Raw genomic sequence first — 15,037 nt, forward strand, 5'->3', positions numbered from 1 at the left:
GCGTATTGGCCAGGTGCGGTGGCTCACACGTGTAATCCCAGCATCCTGGGAGGCCGGGGCAGGTGGATCACTTGAAGTCAGGAGTTGAAGACCAGCCTGGCCAACATGATGAAACCCCGTCTCTACTAAAAATACAAAAATTAGCTGAGTGTGGGGGCGGGTGCCTGTAATCCCAGCTACGTGGGAGGCTGAGGCAGGAGAATTGCTTGAACCCGGGAGGTGGAGGTTGCAGTGAGCTGAGATCACGCCACTTGACTCCAGCCTGGGTGACAGAGCAAGACTCTGTCTCAAAAAAAAAAAAAAAAGATCTGAAAGTTAAGTGTTCAGAACACCTATAAGGTTTGGGGTTTTTTTTCCAATGACAAAGATAAAAGATGATCAAATACTTTAACATTTTCTGCTAAACTTAATGATGACTATTTTGAAGTCTCTTTTGAGGTTTCTTATTTACTATCAAAAGACTAGAAGTCACATGTCACTGGGAAAACAGTGGTTATTTCTGGAAAAGTTTAAAAACAAATAATAATAATTGACATATATAAATAAAAAATAAAGGCTAAAATATGAAAATAATAACCAGAAAATATGGCTGCAACATAAAATACAGTCATTTGTCAGCAAACAGTTGGAAGATGCTTAGAAAATATTGCTGTAGGCCAAGTGTGGTGGCTCATGCTTGTAATCCCAGCACTTTGGGAGGCCGAGGAGGGCGGATCACGAGGTCAGGAGATCGAGACCATCCTGGCTACTAAAAATACAAAAAATTAGCCGGGCGTGGTGGCAGGCGACTGTAGTCCCAGCTACTTGGGAGGCTGAGGCAGGAGAATCAGTTGAACCCAGGAGGTGGAGCTTGCACTGAGCCAAGATTGCACCATTGCACTCCAGCCTGGGCGACAGAGTGAGACTCAGACTCAAAAAAAAAAAAAAAAAAAAAGAAGGCCGGGCGCGGTGGCTCACACCTGTAATCCCAGCACTGTGGAAGGCTGAGGCGGGCGGATCACGAGGTCAGGAGATCGAGACCATCCTGGCTAACACGGTGAAACCCCGTCTCTACTAAAAATACAAAAAAAATTAGCCGGGTGCGGTGGCGGGTGCCTGTAGTCCCAGCTACTCGGGAGGCTGAGGGAGGAGAATGGCGTGAACCCGGAAGGCAGAGCTTGCAGTGAGCCGAGATAGCACCATTGCACTCCAGCCTGGGCGACAGAGCAAGACTCCGCCTCAAAAAAAAAAAAAGAAAGAAAATATTGCTGTAGATTTAAAGAAACACACATTAGAATAGATTACACAGTGTGGGAGGTTTGTGCAACTGTTGAATGCCTCTGCTTAAGGTATCTGCTTGCCCCTTTTCGCATGATGACACACCTGAAAACACTTATTTTTTATGAACCACTAAAAAAAGTGTTTAGCAGAGAAGGTATATTATCAACAATAAATGATCTCTTTAATCAAAACATTATATCATTTTATTTAGAACAGGAACAGTAACCACGAATGGAATAGCTTCTATACAGGAATTTAAAATTCTGGGGTTAAATTACAAAAATTCCAACACACACAAAATGTATCACCAATTCAGTTAAAATATCAAAATGCAAATTCAACACTTTCCAATTTACATTGCAGAAACAATTGAGTGATATTGGCAAACAGCGACTCACCACCCAAATGTCAACTAAAACCTTTTGCATAGCTGATGGATGAGATTGAGCAATGAGCATTATGATTAAGTAAACAGTAAAAATGGCTGGGCGAGGTGGCTCACGCCTGTAATCTCAGCACTTTGGGAGGCCGAGGCAGGTGGATCATCTGAGGTCAGGAGTTCAAGACCAGCCTAGCCAACATGGTGAAACCCTGTCTCTACTAAAAATACAAAAATTACCCGAGTGTGGTGGCGAACGCCTGTAATCCCAGCTACTCGGGAGGCTGAGGCAGGAGAATCACTTGGACCAGCGAGGCAGAGGTTACAGTGAGCCGAGATCGCGCCATTGCACTCCACCCTGGGCAACAAGAGCAAAACTCCATCTCAAAAAATAAAAATAAAAAAGTAAATGGTAAAAATAATCTATCTCTTCCTACTGGCAGAAAACTTTGCAAGGCATCCTCTCCCACTAGGACAGCCCTTTAAACAACCAAGGTTGAAAAAAAACTAAACAGAGTAAAATCCTCAAATCATTTTATCACACTATTATGCCAATATTTCAAAAAAAAAGATAAGCATATTCAATCATACCTCAAATATTAAGCATTGTAGTAAGAGCAAATTATTTTCTACTGCTAGTAAATAAAATTAAATGTTAATGGTATTGTTTAGTCCTTCATCATTTCAACGTTTTTTAATTTCTATTTTTGTATATCTTTTGTAATGTACATATTAGGATAGTACTAACTGTATTTAAGCTGTAAGTTAATTTTTATAAATTATAAGTGAATAATTGAGATGAATACTCAAAAAATTTTGAGGTGTGATCCAAAGACTACAAAGGTCACTAGATTAGAAAAATTGTCTAAGGCTGGGCACGGTGGCTCACGCCTGTAATCCTAGCACTTTGGGAGGCCGAGGTGGGCGGATCACGAGGTCAGGAGTTCGAGACCATCCTGGCCAACATAGTGAAACCCTGTCTCTACTAAAAACACACACAAAAAAATAAGCAGGGCGTGGTGGCGGGCGCCTGTAGTCCCAGCTACTTGGGAGGCTGAGGCAGGAGAATCACTTGAACTGGGGAGGCAGAGGTTACAGTGAGCCAAGATCGCGCCACTGCACTCCAGCCTGGGCAACAGAGAGAGACTTCGTTTAAAAAAATAATAATAGTAGTACTAAGTAACTTTGAAAAAGAAGCATTAAATAAGCCCTTGCAGGTTCCGTCCATCTGTCCATTCCTTTTTTTTTTTTTTTTTTTCTGAGATGGAGTTTCGCTCTTGTTGCCCAGGCTGGAGTGCAATGGTGTGATCTTGGCTCACCGCAACCTCTGCCTTCCAAGTTCAAGAGATTCTCCTGCCTCAGCCTCCCGAGTAGCTGGCATTTTTTTAAATTTTATTTATTTTTTTATTTTTTTGAAATGGAGTCTCACTCTGTCACCCAGGCTGGAGTGCAGTGGCGCGATCTTGGCTCACTGCAACCTCTGCCTCCTGGGTTCAAGCAATTCTCCTGCTTCAGCCTCCCAAGTAGCTGGGATTACAGGCGCACGCCACCACGCCAAGCTAATTTTTGTATTTTTAGTAGAGATGGGGTTTTTCCATGTTGGTCAGGCTGGTCTCAAACTCCCAACCTCAAGTGATCCATCCGCTTCGGCCTCCCAAAGTGCTGGGATTACAGGCGTGAGCCAGCATGCCTGGCGTCTGTCCATTCTTTTACCTAGTCCATCCTACACCTATCCTTTAAATACAAATTAAGTTAAAAGGAATAGAGGCCCTTTCTCTGGGGGCATAGGATAAGCCCCCGGCCCCTTTTTTGGCTGTCTCCCTCAGGGAAACTACATAACTGTATAGACTGAAAGACTCCCCCTACTTAGGGAACTCTGCAGGGAGCACTGCACACCAGCCCATTCTTAAAATTCTCTTCCCTTAGCTTCCAAGACAACTTTCTCTCTTCCCATAAAGCCATTCCTTCTCAGTCTTCCTCCTTGGCTAATTTTCCTGCATTCCTTTGTGAAATATGGACTGTTCTCCAGGGTCTATCTTTGGCCCTCTTCTTTCTGAAATCTGCATTTCTTGGAGAAACACATTCGCTCTCAGGGCCTCAGGTCTATTCTGATGATTCCACATCTATGTTCCCAAATCAGATCTCTCCTCTAATTCTAGATCACAATGAATTGCATTGTGTCCCACAACAACTCCCAACTCAGGAGGTCCAAAAATGTAGTTCCTCCTCTTCTGTCCTCCACCACCAGCCTGTTACTCAGTGGCACCACACTTCTTGGTTTGTCCCTGTCTCTGTTGTAGGAAACCCGTCACAGAGGGGAAACAAAAAAACAAACACCTTTTTATTACTGTCCTTTAAATAGCAAATATGCACTTTTTCCCTTCCCTCCCTTCCTTCCTTCCTCCCTCTTTCTTTTTTCTTTCTTTTTTCCCTCCTTCCTTCCTTCCTTCCTTCCTTCCTTCCTTCCTTCGTTCCTCTCTCTCTCTCTCTTTCTTTCTGAGATGGGGTCTCACTCTGTCACCCAGACAGCAGTGTGGTGGGTGGTGTGATCACGGCTCACTGTAGCCTTGACCTCCCAGGTTCAAGCCATCCTTCTGAGTAGCCAGGAGCACAGGCATGTATCACTTCACCTTGCTAATTTAAACACATTTTTTGGAGAGCCAGGGTCTCACTGTGTTGCCCAGGTTTGTCTCAAACTCCTGGGCTCAGGCGATCCTCCTGCCTTGGCCTCCAAAGTGTTGGGATTACAGGTGTGAGCCACCACAGCCAGGCTTCTTTTATTTTTGTAGCCTGGAACTCCTGGGCTCAAGTGATCCTCCCACCTCAGCCTTCTGGGTAACCAGGACTATATGCACATGCCACTGTGCCCAGCTGATTTTTACATTTTTTTGTAGAGATGGGGTCTTGCTATGTTGCCCAGGCTGCTTCTGAATTCCTGGACTCGAGCAGTTCTCCCCCCTTGGGGGAGCCCAGGAGTTCGAGACCAACTTGGGCAACATGGTAAAACCCCATCTCTACAGAAAAAAAAATACAAAAATTAGCTGGACATGGTGGTGCACGCCTGTAGTCCCAACTACTTGGGAGACTGAGGTGGGAGGATCGCTGGAACTTGGGAGGTGGAGATTGCAATGAGCCGAGATCGTGCCACTGCACTGCAGGCTGGGCAACAGATCGTGCCACTGCACTGCAGCCTGGGCAACAGAGACTATCTCAAAAACAGACCGGGCGCGGTGGCTCACGCCTGTAATCCCAGCACTTTGGGAGGCCGAGGTGGGCGGATCACCTGAGGTAGGGAGTTCAAGATCAGCCTGACCAACATGCAGAAACCCCGTCTCTACTAAAAATACAAAATTAGCCGGGCGTGGTGACCCATGCCTGTAATCCCAGCTACTAGGGAGGCTGAGGCAGGAGAATCGCTTGAACCCAGGAGGTGGAGGTTGTAGTGAGCCGAGATCTCGCCACTGCACTCCAGCCTGGGCAACGAGAGTGAAACCCCATCTCCAAAAAAAAAAAAAGAAAAACAAAGTGAGTTTGGTCCCCTCTTGCACTCTCACAGGCAGTCAGTCTCTCGCCATGTGATGCCTTCCAACATATTATGATGCAAACAGCCCTCAGCAGATGTAGCAAAGGTGTGGTCTATTGGATTCACTGCTCTAATCCCCAACATCTAGTGTTCTGAGTCCTTATCAGGCTGGGCACTGCTAAATGTTAAGGAATGAAGAAAGAAAGCACAAAGCAAGACTGCACCAACAGAGGATTTAAGTGCAAACGGGGCAATTCATGCTGCATTCCCATCTGGCCTTGGCTGTCTCCTCAGAAATTTTTCAATTGTAACAGGGATTCCAAGGATGCAAACGTTTGCTTTCTGGTCCAGATACCAGATTAAGACCACCAGTACATACCAAACTGCCAAACCCCGGGCAAATAACAGCTAACAAATCCTACTAACACAAATCAAAATTAAGCCATAAATTTGGAAGTAAAAATAATTTTTTAAACATACCCCTATTCATTCTTTGTCTTGCCAAGTATCCCCCACCCATAATCACTGCATTTCCTTCCTCCAACTTCATTCACTGTTACTGTCCATTGAGCTCAGTTCCCATAAGCTAGAAAACCAAACTATATCCATCAGATATTGTCCTCAAAGGCTCGTCTTTAAAATAGTTGGCTGTGTCTAGGGTGATAGTTTGGGCAGCTCCATCAGATGTTCTGACAACTGAGTATTGTTAGTTTTGACTCCATTACTTAGAGAAGACTTTGTAATTCTCTCTCAATCACTCATGTATATTTACTCAGCTAAGTAACTCTTGTGACCCCTGGCATTCCTCTCATAGGCATTTTACAGAGGCAGGAAGCCAGAAAGGAGGTTAAAGCCCCAAAAGCACCCCTTTTCTATCCAGCAGCAGAAAGTAAATGCTTCTTGCCAAGGTTTGAATTTTAAGAGTTTTCATGCAGAGGGAAGCCAAATTTCCTTTTTCTTTTGCCTGTCCCAAATCTCACCCCCGCCAGGGGACTAAGGGAGGGAACACACTAGAAAACATCTGACTTCATACAAATAAATTGTCAGGTATGCCTTTTTTTCTTTTCTTTTTGAGACAGTTTCACTCTGTTGCCCAGGCTGGAGTGCAGTGATGCGATCTTGGCTCACTGCAACCTCCGCCTCCCAGGTTCAAGTGATTCTCCCGGCTTAGCCTCCCGAGTAGCTGGGACTCTAGGCCCACACCACCAAGCCTGGCTAATTTTTTTTTTTATTATTCATAGAAGCAGAGTTTCGCCATGTTGGCCAGGCTGGTCTCTAACTCTCTAACTCCTGGCCTCAAGCGATCCGCTCCCCTTGGCCTCCCAAAGTGTTGGGATTACGGGCTTGAGCCACCGTGCCTGGTCTGATTCCATTGTCCAACATAATGTTATTTCTCAAGTTCGTGAAACATCCTCCTACTCTAATGGGCAAGCTGGAATCTGAACAGAGCCTTTAAGTGCTCAATAATTGTACTACAACACAATGAAGTCTTCAGTGTACTTTGGATGCATAAGACCCTTGCCCTCTGTTCTAAATGACCACCATCTGCTAGTTTGCTATACTTCTAGGGTCTTGCCTCTGTTCCTTATGGTACCTCCACAGTTTTCCTTGAGCTGTACTCCTAGAAGAAGGAATTACTGCTTCTGCCATTCCTAGTGGACCTGCTTGGCAGCTTCTCCTTTCTAATCAGCTACTGATATCAATCAACCAAATTTGCAAGGACCATGACTAAAGGATTATAAAAGGAGGAGTTCGCAGTTCCTGGAGTTTACATCATCCTGCCGTTTGTAAATTTCCACCTCCCCCTGCATTCCTCCCCGGTGTTTTAAATAGCCAGCTCTGCCGGGTACAGGTATGGTAGCTCATGCCTGTAATCCCAGCACTTTGGGAGGCCGAGGCCAGGCGGATCACCTGAGGTCAGGAGTTTGAAACCAGCCTGGCCAACATGGTGAAACCCCGTCTCTCAAAAAATACAAAAATTAGCCGGGCGTGGTGGTGGGCATCTGTAATCTCAGATGCTTGGGAGGCTAAAGCAGGAGAATTGCTTGAACCCGGGAGGCGGAGGTTGCAGTGAGCCAAGATTGTGCCATTGCACTCCACCTGGGCGACAAAAGCAAGATTCTGTCTCAAAACAAAACAAAACAAAACAACCCAAAATTAGCCAGGCGTGGTGGCAGGCGCCTGTAGTCCCAGCTACTTGGCAGGCTGAGGCTCGAGAATCACTTGAACCAGGTAGGCAGAGGTTGCAATGTGCTGAGATCACGCCACTACACTCCAGCTTGAGTGACAGAGAGAGACTCCATTTCAAATAAATAAATAAAAATAGCTGGGTCTGCAGGACTTGTGACTTCTGGGAACTGAGTTGAATGGATTATAGCCAACACTATGGAGCACTTACTCTATGCCAGGTACTGTTGTAAGTAGTTTATTCTGTAACTATTTCACCCACTGTCTCTCACAAACCTACGACTTGGGGCCTGTGATGAGCCAAGTTTGCAAATGAGGTTAGGTCACTTTTTCAAGCAAGGAGTCACTCTCAATCCCAGGCAGTCTGGCGCCCTGATCTGTTGCATACTCCTGGATTTGGAGTTTGAACTTGAAAGCCCTGAGTCATCGCAGTCCTTTACCTCTTCCTCCAGGCTCTGGTTTTGTTTTTTTTTATATATATATATATTTTTTTTAGAGTCCCGCTATGTTGCCCAGGCCGGACTCAAACTCTCAAACTCCTGGGCTCAAACAATTCTCCCTCTTCAGCTACCTGAATAGCTGGGATTACCATATTCCAGTTTTTTTTTTTTTTTGAAACAGAGTTTCGCTCTTGTTGCCCAGGTTGGAGTACAATGGCATGATCTCGGCTCACTGCCACCTCCGCCTCCCAGGTTCAAGTGATTCTCCTGCCTCAGCCTCCTGAATAGCTGGGATTACAGGCACCCACCACCATGCCCAGCAAATTTTATGTATTTTTAGTAGAGACGGGATTTCAACATATTGGCCAGGCTGGTCTTGAACTCCTGACCTCAGGTGATCCGCCCGCCTCAGCCTCCCAAAGTGCTAGGATTACAGGTGTAAGCCACCGTGCCTGGCCCCATATTCCAATTTTTACTGAGCCTGTGGACCCCTATCTCCTAAACACTCCATAGCTCTTAGGATAAAATCCTAAGACTTTAGGATTTACTCAGCCCCCCAAAGTCCAGCCCTGGCTTACCTCCCCAGCCTCTTTGGCCCAAATCCCCTGGCAAGCAACATTCCTATAGTTCCTCAGAGTCTCTTTGGTTGGAAGAAAGACTTTCTTGCCTGGAGGCCTTTGCATCAGGGCGGTCCCTTAACTATCACTCAGATCCTCCCCCTCTGCCTGGCTAACTCTTACTCACCATTTGCATTATAGCTTAGAGCCCACTTCCTCCTGGGAGCTGTGGAGACCTCTACACTGGTTAGGTCCTCCTGATGGGAGCTCCAGTCAGCTCAGAATTTTGCAAGTTGTTGGCATTTATCCCCCAGCCCTGGGATTGCTTTATTTGTCTCTATCCCTCACAGAGTAGATTACAGGCTCCCTGAGGGCAGGACCTCCTGTGTCTGGTTCACCATTACTTCCCCAAAGAGTAGCACAGTGCCAGAGGCACCCTGCAGGAGTGACAGGAATCACAGGTAAAGTTTATTCATTCACCCATTGAACACATTTATCCAGTGCCTGCTAGACACCATACACTATGGTACTCAAGCTTTTCTCATTTAATCCTTCTTCAAGGATTACTTTATTTCATCTTCATAACAACATACCGAAAAACCCAGTTCCTAGATTAGGAAAATTAGATGGAGGTTCTTCTGTGTAAAAAAATTGGCTGGGTCAGCCGAGGTGGCTCACAACTCTAATCCCAGCACTTTGGGAGGCCAAGGCGGGTGGATCACCCAAGGTTAGGAGTTTGAGACCAGCGTGGCCATCATGGTGAAACCCTGTCTCTACCAAAAATACAAATTAGCCAGGCGTGGTGGCGTGTGTCTGAAGTTCCAGCTACTCATGAAGCTGAGACAGAATTGCTTGAATCCAGGAGGCGGAGGTTGCCCTCCAGCCTGGGCGACAGACTGATACTCTGTCTCAAAAAAAAAAAAAAAAAAAGAAAAAAAGCCTAAGGTCACAGTAGTAAGCCTTTGTTGAATGAACACGTGAATGGATGCACCGAGGTCGGGGCTGGGAATATCCGGATTAAGATACCACTGAAGAATTAAGGTTATGTGCCTTCTTAGAGGTGAATTTTAAAAAAATCTAATGTAAAAGGCCTGAGATAGGCAAAGTCCCCTTAGGAGACAAAGCCTGCCGGCCAAGGCAAGCCTAGACAGTAATCTAATTGAAGGTATTAGCATATCTAAAGAAAGAATGTGTCAATCACAAGGGGGGATCGGTGAGTTTAGAACCTGGGAAAATACACTACAGTCGGAATCCTGCTTTGACCGTGAGGAACCCAGAACCTTTCCCCGCAGGAGGTGCCAGCTGATGTGGCAGGTGTATCCCCGCGTGGGGAAGGACGCAGCCGCCAGCTGAACCGCCGCCTACCGCCCCCGCTCCCTCTCCCGCGGAGCTGGCGACCCGATTGCAATTCCGCTTCCGCCGACAGAAACTGCCTAATAATAGCTCCCTTGTGTTTGTCTGCACCCGGGCTAGGCACTTGCCTACAGCCTAAATTGCATTTCGGCCTCACACAGCCCAGTCTCCAACTGGGGAAGCTTGCAGAGCTAGAGGGCACGTCCAAGGTCAAATTGCAGACACCGGAAAGGGAAGAGCTGGAATGGCCCAGCTCCAGGTGCAGGATCAGCTGGCTACCCGTTGCCTGTCCCGCCCACACGAGCATGCTTAGGACTCTTGGTAGAAATTAACTAAATGGGCCTTGCGGTGTAGGCCCCTGCCTTTTGCGGGCTGATTTCAGGTCTGCCTTCCCTGCGATGCAAGTCATCTCAGTATGTGAAGGTTGAAACTAATCCACTTCGGGAGTCCTCCTGCGGCCCCAGCTCCTCCCGCCCGCTACTCCCCAGGTCACAGAGATGCTCCTGTCCCTCCAGGCCTTTCCTGCTCCCCCCCACCCTGCCTTCCTGACAGTTCTCCCTTAAAAACTAACATCCTGCAAGGGACTGAAGGGAAAAGAAACGATTGCTCTCCTCAAACCATTGAACAAAACAGATTACTTAAAACTCTGTTACAATTTTGCCAGTGAAAGGAGCAGCCCATTAGTAATTAGGGTAGGACAATCCCGCAACCCAGCACTGACCCTGGCAAAGATGGCACTTCACCCCCGGTGCTTGGAAGAGACAGGGATCTGAAGGCATGGATCTGCCAATGTATAGCCATGTGACCTTGGAAAAAGTTTTGTTTGTTTTTTGAGAGGCAGTCTTGCTCTGTCACCCAGGCTGGAGTGCAGTGGCGCGATCTCAGCTCACTGCAAGCTCCGCCTCCCGGGTTCACGCCATTCTCCTGCCTCAGCCTCCCGAGTAGCTGGGACTACAGGCGCCTGCCACCACGCCCAGCTAATTTTTTTTGTATTTTTATTAGAGACGGAGTTTCACTGTTAGCCAGGATGGTCTCGATCTCCTCACCTCGTGATCCGCCCGCTTCGGCCTCCCAAAGTGCTGGGATTACAGGCGTGAGTCCCGTGCCTGGCGTAAAAGGTTTTGCCATTGTATAGCCATGTGACCTTGCAAAATTCCTGAAACTGGAAGGCCTGAGAGGTCAAAGAAAGTGTCAAGGTTTTCCCTCTCTTCAAGAACAGAGTAGGCTTAGAAGAAACAGCAAAGCATTTTAGCCTATGCACGGATAGGCATCCCAAGGCATGCTTTAGACATCTCCCACCTCGTTCTTTACAGACAGGACTTCAGGGGCAAGAGGTCAGTACAGTAAGAAAACGCTGCATGAACGTTGTGACCTGCATTGTTCTTTCCCATCTCTCTGCCCTCCCTTGCTCTTCAAACACACGCCAATGCCTCATTAAAGACTGCAAACCATCCCATTAGGTGCAAATGCATGGAAACATATTCATGATTATTCAAATGAATCCTTGTAAAATAATCAGTACTGCCTTCATAAATATTCATCATCACTGTGGTAATCACTACGCAATCTCATGAGGGTGTGGCCCTGTAATCCTGCACCCTTCTGCCCTCTCCTCCCTCCTCCCTTTGTCTGAGACTCTTTTTTTCTCAACTCCTAAGCCTCCTAAGGTTTTCCTAGGTCTTCAAGATCTCATTCAGGGTAAAGATATTTCTGGTTCTGATCTAATGCTTGCTGTATTTCTCTTGGAAGGTTATTCTACCAGAAGGTGATTTTTTTTCTGCAAAGTGTATCTGACCATGGCTCAACAGCTGCAGATTCTCCGGCATCAATACTTCCTTGATACTAAAAGATTCTCTTCATCGCATGGGCATTGTGGCCAGAGCAGTGTGCTGGGGCCGAGCGAGCACCCAGAAGGATGACACCTTATAGTCTGGTGCAGGATAAAGACAAGGGAAACACGCTCTGCAACAATATGTGGAATGAGGCCAGGCGCGGTAGCTCACGCCTGTAATCCCAACACTTTGGGAGGCTGAGATGAGCAGATCACTTGAGGTCAGCAGTACAAGACCACCCTGGCTAACATGGTGAAACCCCCATCTCTACTGAAAATACAAAAATTAGCTGGGCGTGGTGGCACATGCCTGTAGTCCCAGCTACTTGGGAGGCTGAAGCAGGAGAATCGCTTGAACCCTGGAGGCAGTGGTTGCAGAGAGCAGTGATCATGCCATTGTAGTCTAGCCTGGGCGACAGAGCGAGACTCTGTCTCAAAAAAAAAAAAAAAAAAAAAATCAATGGTGGAATGAAATCTATGCAAATAGAAGTACAAGGCAGAAGCCCTGGGAGAACATGGGGGGTTGGAGAGCAGGCACCAGGAGGAGCCTGGAGATGTGGAGAGGGGGGCACCTCTGGGCTGTGTGGCATTCAGAGGCTCCATTCTAGCTATGCACCTCTTTTCTCCTCATCCTGGTTATACCCCTCTTTTTTAACTTGAAGATTTGTTATTGACGGCAGAACCATGTGGAAAGTTAGAAAATCAGCATGCATTTGGGTGAGGCAAGGTATGAGGAAGATCCCCATAAGATGTGTGAGTAAGCAGACATTAATCCTTTAAATGAACCCCTCTAGGAGCTTGTTCCAGTCACTAGGACTTAGCACAGTGGCAAGAAAGAGCCAAAGAAAACAAAGAAAGGCACATGCATTTATAAGCTCAAGAAACCAGAACACGAGGTTGTACAAGTGCCCTTTTTTGGTAGTACCCAGTTGTGCCCAATGTAGTCTATTTAGACATTTGATGGTAAGGAAGTGTCAAAGCCATTTATATCCACTGATGGAAAAAGATACAAAAGAAGAGGAACCTTTTTACAGCTAAGAACTTTGGAAATTCTGGAATGGGAATAGAAATAACAAAATTTGCCCAGGCGCAGTAGCTCACTCCTGTAATCCCAGCACTTTGAGAGGCTGAGGTGGGCAGATCACTTGAGGTCAGGAGTTCGAGACCAGCCTGGCCAACATGGCAAAACCCTGTCTCTACTAAAAATACAAAAATTATCCGGGTGTGTTGGCACACACCTGTAATCCCAGCTACTTGAGAGGCTGAGGCAGGAGAATGGCTTGAACCTGGGATGCAGAGGTTGCAGAGCAAGACTCTGTCTCAAAAAAAAAAAAAAAGAAAAGAGAAAAAAGAAATAACAATATTAAAAGGAAAAGAAAAGATAATTAACAGCTACCACCACTTCAAGGCCCAGAAAAAATGTGTAAGTAGTCTATGTTGTAGGCTATTCTGTAAGGTTCAGGGGAATCTCACTGTTGTCTTTAATTTGATGTAAGAATCATTGTACTTTTCAAGCTTTTCAGGGTGTAAAGAAAATCCATTGTTGTGTATGTTTTGAAGAAGAATCATTTTTCTTATCAAATAGAAGCAAATAGCTCGTAAGTACCAAACATGTACAGCATGAAAATGAATTGAAAATACTTTCTAAGGCAATATTTTTAGTAGTTTCATTTGTCTTCTTAAAGGCCTGAAAATCAAATAGCCCATCAAGGAAAGCACTCTGTTTCCCCTTCCTATTAAACATAGAGAACAAGGCCAGGGTAGAGAAAGGACGCTGGGTGACAATAACCTATTTTCCATGGTTGATTTGTTAGTGGCTTCAGAGAGATAAATAATATTACTTTCTAATCCAAAGAAGTCTCATACCTAAGATTTGCAACATTATTTCTTAAATCCACATAGCTTTCTCTTCCTAGAAATTGTCACACACAAAAACATAAGAGTCCCTGGTTTGATTTAATGAGATTTACACAAAGGGAGTTGTCAGTAACCACTGAAACAGGGCAGGGTTTTCATAATGATTGTGCTTGAATTGTGTTCCAGTCTGAAAAGAGCCTTTTTAATTATAGGGTTTTGGGGGTGGGGGAAGCAGGGTGTGGGAGAGTGGCAGGGGCGGGGGAGTGGATGTAGTTTTTCACGGTAAGAGACTGAAAAGTCTTTTATCTATTTAAAAGGATAGCAGGTGGGCTCCACTAACAAGTCTTAACCCCAGGACTTAGCTTAACCCTGGAGAAAATGTTTTTCATTTTCACCCCTATGTATTTGCTGGTTCTTCACTTCTTTAAATTGCAAGCTCTTCAAATAGAGCTCAGAAGGCCTGGGGGAGTAGGCAGTTCAGCCAAGGACAGTTCCGAGGGTTTGGAATACCTCTGCACAACAGAGCTCCTGGAGACCTCGACAGTTGCGCAGGCAGCCCTGAATCAGCAGCTCCCAGGCAACGCTGACCCGAGCTATTTTGAAGCTGGTGACACTAAAGCCTATGACTGTCTCCCGGATTAACAGCATGGGAGCTAGGATTTTTGATAGTGTTAGGTAATTCCACCCATCTGAATTTCTCTACTTCGATTCCTCACCTCAGGCCTAAAAACATCCATGCAACTCATTCTAGAAAGAAGCCCAATCTAGTTAATTTTACCAGTGAACTGTATAGGATGAAATCCCTACACAAAAGGGCAGGGCCAGAGCCCGCTCCATGTGGAAGGCATGCTTGGAAGTCCAGGGTCAGCTCAGCACTGTCTGGCTTCTTCTCTTCTCAGGATTTACTCCCCCTTCACCACTTTTGTCACTTTCCATTTTTTTTCTGATTATTTTTATTGCAATACAGACGAGGTCTCCTTAGGTTGCCCAGGCTGGTCTTGAACTCCTGGGCTCAAGTGATCCTTCCACCTCGGCCTCCCAAGATGCTGAGATCATAGGCATGAGCCACTGCACCAGGCCTCTTTTTACTTTTCAAATTATGTTTATTGAGGTATAATTTATATACAGCTTAAAAATTCACCCGTTTTTGGTGTATAGTTCTATGAGTTTTGACAAACAAATGTTATGCTGTGAGCTGAACTGTATCTGCCTCCCAAATTCATATCTTCTTGAAGACCTAGCCCTCAATGTGATTATATTTGGACATAGAGCTTTTTTTATTTTTTAGACAGAGTCTCGCTTTGTCACCCAGGCTGGAGTGCAGTGGCGTGATCCCAGCTCACTGCAACCTCCGCCTCCCGGGTTCAAGCAATTCTCCTGCCTCAGCCTCCCAAGTAGCTGGGGTTACAGGTGCCCACCACCATGCCCGGCTAATTTTTGTATGTTTAGTAGAGACAGGGTTTCACTATGTTGGCCAGGCTGGTCTCGAACTCCTGACCTCAGGTGATCCGCCCGCCTGGGCCTCCCAAAGTGCTGGGATTACAGGTGTGAGCCGCCACCGTGCTCATTTTATCATTTCTTAATATACTTAGTTCAAATTGATTAGTCAGATTAGTTTTATTCAAAAGCAGGAATGAAGAAATGGAAGAC

Source organism: Nomascus leucogenys, chromosome 4 (assembly GCF_006542625.1).
Source record: "Nomascus leucogenys isolate Asia chromosome 4, Asia_NLE_v1, whole genome shotgun sequence".
In the NCBI taxonomy this organism is placed as follows: Eukaryota; Metazoa; Chordata; class Mammalia; order Primates; family Hylobatidae; genus Nomascus; species Nomascus leucogenys.